At 44.2% G+C, this 6,576-nt stretch overlaps 1 protein-coding gene across 3 annotated transcripts in view; it reads left to right on the top strand.

The window, feature by feature from the left end:
• The first annotated feature begins 3,705 nt into the window (after positions 1–3,705).
• C1H4orf19 (chromosome 1 C4orf19 homolog) overlaps positions 3,706–6,576 on the top strand; it is a 98,830-nt gene continuing 95,959 nt past the window's right edge. The window contains exon 1 of one of the 3 annotated variants that reach the window (XM_069744621.1): positions 3,706–3,869. The gene's annotated coding sequence lies outside the window, so the exon portion shown is untranslated. The remainder of the gene's footprint in view (positions 3,870–6,576) is intronic. The other 2 variants (XM_069744622.1, XM_069744620.1) reach the window with 2 other exon arrangements.

The raw sequence follows: 6,576 nt of genomic DNA, 5'->3' as shown, positions 1-6,576 counted from the left end.
CATAACTACAATATGAGGACCTAGATAGGAACATAACTCTAATATGGGGACCTGGAAGGGATATAACTACAATATGGGCATATAACTACAATAAGGGGACCTGGACAGAGAAATAACTACAATATGGGTACATAACTAAAATATAGGGATCCTTGATGGGGTCATAATTACCATATGGCAACATAACTACAATTTAAGGACTTGGATGGGGACATAACTACAATATGAGAACCTGGATGGGGACATAACTACAATATGGGGACATAACTACAATATGGGGGCTAGAATGGGGAAGCATTACAAGATGAAGATGAGGTCACATTACTAGAAGGGGACCAGCATTGGGCATTAGTACAAGAAGGGGACCAGGATGAGGCATTAGTACAAGAAGGGGGCCAGGATGGGGCATTACTACAGGATGAGGACATTACTACAAGACACAGGGAAAAAGCATTGAACACACTTACTGAAATGTATTTAATGATTTATACAAAAAACTTTGTTGGTCATGACAGCTTCGAGATGACTCCTGTATGGAGAAACTAGTCGCATGCATTGGTCAGGTGTGATTTTGGCCCATTCTTCAACACAAACACTCTTCAAATCCTGGAGGTTCCGTCTTCTATGAACTCTGAACTTTAGTTCCTTCCATATTCTATCGGATTCAGGCCAGGTGATTGGCTGGGCAATCATTCTAGCAGCTTTATTTTCTATGGGTACATAACTGCAATATGGGGACCTGGATGGGGACATCATTGAAACTAATTGAGTTTCCTTGGCGGTGTGTTTGAGATCAGTGTCTTGCTGAAATGTTTAATCTTCATTATCCTGGTAAATGGCAGCAGATTTTTATGGTACATTTGTCCTTCCTTCAATTATATGAAGTTTTCCAGTTGCGTATGCTGAAAAATAGCCCCACACCATAATGTTCTCACCTCCAAACTTCACTGTTGATATAGTGTTGTTGGGGTGATGTGGAGTGCCTTTTGTCCTCCGAACATGATGTGATGTAATGGGGGCCAGGGCGGTAGCCATACTGAGGGACTGCTGCTGCTTCCTCATCACACCCCGACGCTCTGCTACCGAAATATCGTGTCCATTTTGTGGTGTGCTGTGTGTGTCACGTATTTCACCACCTGTGGGTCAGGGATCTCCTTTTCAGACACACACAAATATAGTCAGAATACTTTACTTAACTCCTGCTCCTTCATAGCAGTTACAGTCCAGTCATTTCCAGAAGACATGAGAACTCCGTCTCCTGCACTTTCCCTGGTCTTTTCCTTCAGCTTATCTTCTTGCACCGTGGCGAACAGACCCGCAGTCCCTGGGAATTCCAGCTTTCTGATACTATGTGCTCCCCGTCTACTTTCCCCAGCTATTCGGACCGTATGTCCCGGATGTCACAGGAGGTAACCCACAGACAAGCCACCGACCCTGAAAGACTGCCTGGCTTCCCACGTGCTCCATGATTTAACATCTCTTCTTTCAGTGCTTCTTCTGTCTCTCTCAACCGCAACTCACTCTCCACTACCACAACTCCTTCTAGAACAATTCTCCTCACACTGCTCTCGCTCCTCCCTCCTGTTGGCATAACTATTTAACTGGTGGTACCACTCTGGCTAAAACTAATTCTTATCTTAATCTAACAACTACATTTAACTCTATAGTGCCCCCTTAATACTAACCCAGCATTGCACTGTCTTTCCCTCTACCAATGCTGACCTAACTCTAACACTGACTGTCCCTAATTCTGTCCCTAACATATACAGACATAAACACAGGTTCACCAGTTCACATCAAGACATTGTCAGCCATAATAAACACATAACACATACCCGGTTTCATTAGGCAGGCATACACAGGAATGCAGGGCCCATGTCAGCTGCCTGCACACCCCCTACAGTGGCATCCAAACAGTTCAATTTTGGTCTCATCTGACCAGACTATATTCTCCCAGTATTTCATATGTTGTCTAAATGTTGTTTAGTAAACTATAAACTCGCTTCAACATGCTTTTTGCTCAGTAATACAGTAGAGTCATGCATGGTGAACATACGTACAGGGGATGGATTTTCAGTGCATTATTTATAGTTTTCTTTTAAACACTTGTACCTGCTGATTCCTGGTCTTTCTGTAGCTTTCCACAGGTCGTCCTTGGCTCTTGGACAACTCTACTGATAATTATTTTCACCCCTGTGTTTGAAATCCTGTGGGAGCACTTGGTCATGGGTGGTTTATGGTGAAATGATGTTCTTTCCTCTTCCCCAACCGTGCTGACTGGAACCTTCATTAGTTTAGAAATCCTTCTGTAACCAATGCTATCAGTATGTTTTTCAGCAATAAGGTTGCAAAGGTCTTGAGACAGCTCACTGCTTTTACCCATCATGAGATGTTTCTTGAGTGGCACTTTGGTAATGACACACCTTTTATTGGTCATCAGTTGAACCTGCTGACATTATATTTCAATAATTGGCAGGATTGCTTTCTAATTACTGATAGATTTCAGCTAGTGTCATGGCTTTCCATGGCTTTTTGCACCCCTGTTTCTTAATGAAGGAAAAAATATAAATAATTTCAGCTCACTACTATCACGGCCGTTTCGGATGCTACAGCACAGAAGTAGTTCAGTCCAGACTAAGCATAGCTGTACCCAAGCAAAAAAAGGGATTGCATCCAGTGAGCGTAGATGGAACAGTGATACATGTTTATGCAAAGAACTTCTCAATATTTAATGAATCCAAAAATGTTACATGTATAGACAAAAATGTAACCCCTCACCCCCCCCCTAAAACTGCGCGTTTCGGCAGATGCCTTTTTCAAGATGCCTCTTTCTTCATGTGTTCAATTCTTTTTCCCCATGACATTTCTCATTATTAGGGCTTGCTGACATTGCCGTATATTCTCCCATATGAATCAATCGGATTGAATATGCGTCAGAGTTTGAGCCGAGTGTAATCTTACTGTGGTCTGATTCTCTCATAGCTGAGAAGATGGAGAACTTAATTTCTCCATATTCTCCATTCTCTGTGTACTCAGAAATTGAACTGCACTCAGATGACATACAAGTGCAGTGAGATGTTTCACATGCACCCAATAGACTTGTATGGGTGTGCGTGATCTGATTATGAGACGCACTTGATCTCCACTGCCCCAAAGTATAACATTGGCTTGAGTGCTATCCAATAAAACATCGTATAAATCTTATACGCTAGTATAAAAGAGCAATGACACATAACTTAATTTACGGACATCCATGGTTTGATTTTTTTGTGTGGGTTGGATGGGTCGTTACCGACACCTGGTGAGAATTTCATGTCAATAGCGCCTGTAGAAAATTGGTGATGTTTCTAGTACTTATTTCATTCGCCGTATATCTAAACCCAGACTAACATTGCCCAGTATTTTAACCTTATCGAAAGTTTGCGGAAAATTATTTACATGAATCGTCTCCTGTTAGTCTCACTTGTCTTGGTCTGTATTGTTCAGCGAGTTCTTTGTGAAAAATCCTCAGGCCCCTTCCTTTTGTCCCTGTCCCCTAACACAATCTGCAGTGTCTGCCAGAAACTCTGCTACCTGCCGAGCCTAGGTGACTAAACCAGTCCGGCAATAGTTAAGCCTCTCTCGCCCTGCAGGTAAAGAGTTACACATTGTAGGTCTAGGAAGTATGAAAGAATGTATTTCCATGTCAGGTCACGTGATGCCTTAATTCTCGGTGTCACCAGCTCCAGTCCCTCATTAGGAGAGGTCATGCAAACTGCAGGCGGCTCCGGCAAGTCACATTCATCTCACATTCAGATCCAGAAGACGGACTGAAAACTATGGAACCTACATAGAAGAAGACGTGTCCACCCCGAGCTGAGAAAAGACAAGTAAGGAACCTTCTACCTTCTATATAGCGCTGGGTTCACCTGTCCTAGCAGCCATGAGTGCTGCCACACCTGTTACACAGAACAAGGACGCGACTGTATATCGCCGCCACCGCTCAATCACTCATTTCACCACATAGAACTTTTCAATTATTTTAACTTAAAATAACCTGGGTTTACCTGCCGTCTTGTGTCCATTAGAAAATACCATTTTTTCCCCATTTTTTAAGCTAGAAGACTAATGCTATTAGAGGCCCAGACTGTTGGGGGAAAAGGAAATGTATTAGATATTATTTCACTATAGAATACGGACAGATCATTGGGGCAACCAGGGTCCAACAGGTAAGGAAGGGGCCACCACTAACCTCAAAGCAGATGGGAGGTTCACGATGATGAGCTATTGGGCTGCACAGGGCTCATATAATGTTCTTGCACAGTGCGCTCTTTTCTGAGACCCCCGGCGTCAGTCACGGTGCCATATGTCTGGGTGAAGTTGTGGATGCTGAGAGTTACAGTCTATTCTGCTACTTGTTAGAAGAAATATACAGTGATGCAATTGAATATTTGCAGTTTTATACTTACCTGCGTATTGTGGCCAGAAACTGCAACATAAATCATTGTACGATGTGAGTGCAAACAAACAAAAGCATGTTTTGTACATAAAAGCCAGTAAAAGTTGGCACGGTGACATCCTGGATAATATACATGGAGCAGCGCCAAGTTTGTCATTTGCTAGATTTTAGGTTTACATCGTATTGCATGTTAAAGTTATTGGAGTGTCGATAATGTTCAAGGACAAATCGTGCTCTGCTACATCTTTGGCTGAGGTATTAGGGTCAGAGTGCGATCAGAGTGAGTTCAGAGTGCGTTTAGAGTTAGTTCAGAGTGTGATCAGAGTGTGATCAGAGTGAGTTCAGAGTGCGTTTAGAGTTAAGGTACTGTCACACTAGACGATATCGCTAGCGATCCGTGACGTTGCAGCGTCCTCGCTAGCGATATCGTCCAGTGTGACAGGCAGCAGCGATCAGGCCCCTGCTGGGAGATCGCTGGTCGGGGAAGAAAGTCCAGAACTTTATTTCGTCGCTGGACTCCCCGCAGACATCGCTGAATCGGCGTGTGTGACACCGATTCAGCGATGTCTTTGCTGGTAACCAGGGTAAACATCGGGTAACTAAGCGCAGGGCCGCGCTTAGTAACCCGATGTTTACCCTGGTTACCATCCTAAAAGTAAAAAAACAAACGCTACATACTTACCTACAGCCGTCTGTCCTCCAGCGCTGTGCTCTGCTCTCCTCCTGCTCTGGCTGTGAGCGTCGGTCAGCCGGAAAGCAGAGCGGTGACGTCACCGCTCTGCTTTCTGGCTGCCCGGCGCTCACAGCCAGACCAGAGAAGCAGAGCGCCGAGGACAGACAGCGGAAGGTAAGTATGTAGCGTTTGTTTTTTTACTTTTTACGCTGGTAACCAGGGTAAACATTGGGTTACTAAGCGCGGCCCTGCGCTTAGTTACCCGATGTTTACCCTGGTTACCGGGGACCTCGGGATCGTTGGTCGCTGGAGAGCTGTCTGTGTGACAGCTCTCCAGCGACCAAACAGCGACGCTGCAGCGATCCAGATCGTTGTCGGTATCGCTGCAGCGTCGCTATGTGTGACGGTACCTTTAGTTCAGAGTGTGATCAGAGTGCATGCAGTGTAAGTTCAGAGTGCAATCAGATTGCGTTTAAAGTGAGTTCAGAGTAAGTTCAGAGTGTGATCAGAGTGAGTTCAGAGTTTGATCAGAGTGTAATCAGAGTGAGTTCAGAGTTTGACCAGAGTGTGATCAGAGTGAGTTCAGAGTTTGATCAGAGTGTGATCAGAGTGAGTTCAGAGTTTGATCAGAGTGTGATCAGAGTGAGTTCAGAGTTTGACCAGAGTGTGATCAGAGTGTGCTCTGATTTTCTCAGCTGTGGAAAAAAAATGGGAAAAAAAGCCAAAAAGCCTTTCTCCATCCTCTCCATTCTGTAAGTCCATAAAAATCTTGATAACATTTTTGGCGCACCCATTTGATTTGCATGGCTGAGTGCAATCCAATTTACTGATGAAAATTGCACATGCGGCAATATTTTCCATGGACAAATTCAGGCAAAGGAAAAGAATCGGACTTATGCACCACTGAATAACGCTGGTCCGAGTGCAATCTGGTGTTTTGTTGGATCACACTCGGACGGAAAATACGGTCTTCAGCATGAGACCTGAGAAAGAGACCCGACGTGTCAATCTGCCATAGCTTTCAGGTTACTTTTGGCTACAAGCTATTATTACTATAATTATTATTCTTATTTTTAGAGCAACATTGATTCCATGGTGCTGTACATGACAGGGGTTACATACAAAGCTCAAATATAAATTACAGACAAAAAGCTAACAATGACAGACAGGTACAGAGGGGAGAAGGCCCTGCCCTTGTGGGCTTACAGTCTATAGGGTGAAGGGGAAAGGGACAGTAGGCTGGGGTGGCTGCGTCATCTCCGGTGGTAGAGAGGTAGCAGTGGGGTTGTTGCAGGCTGTACGTTTTCTTGAAGAGATGTGTTTTCAAATTCCATCTGAAAATTTAAAGTGTGGTGACGCTAAAGAGAAAAAGAGGCTGATTACTCAATGCTTTTATGCCTTTTTCCGGAATGAAAGTGGTTATAAGGCCGGTTTCACACGTCAGTGGCTCCGGTACGTGAGGTGA

Source organism: Ranitomeya imitator, chromosome 1, assembly GCF_032444005.1.
Source record: "Ranitomeya imitator isolate aRanImi1 chromosome 1, aRanImi1.pri, whole genome shotgun sequence".
Classification (NCBI taxonomy): Eukaryota; Metazoa; Chordata; class Amphibia; order Anura; family Dendrobatidae; genus Ranitomeya; species Ranitomeya imitator.
Note: the sequence above shows the minus strand (reverse complement) of the source record. Positions and strands in the feature narration are given on the sequence as shown.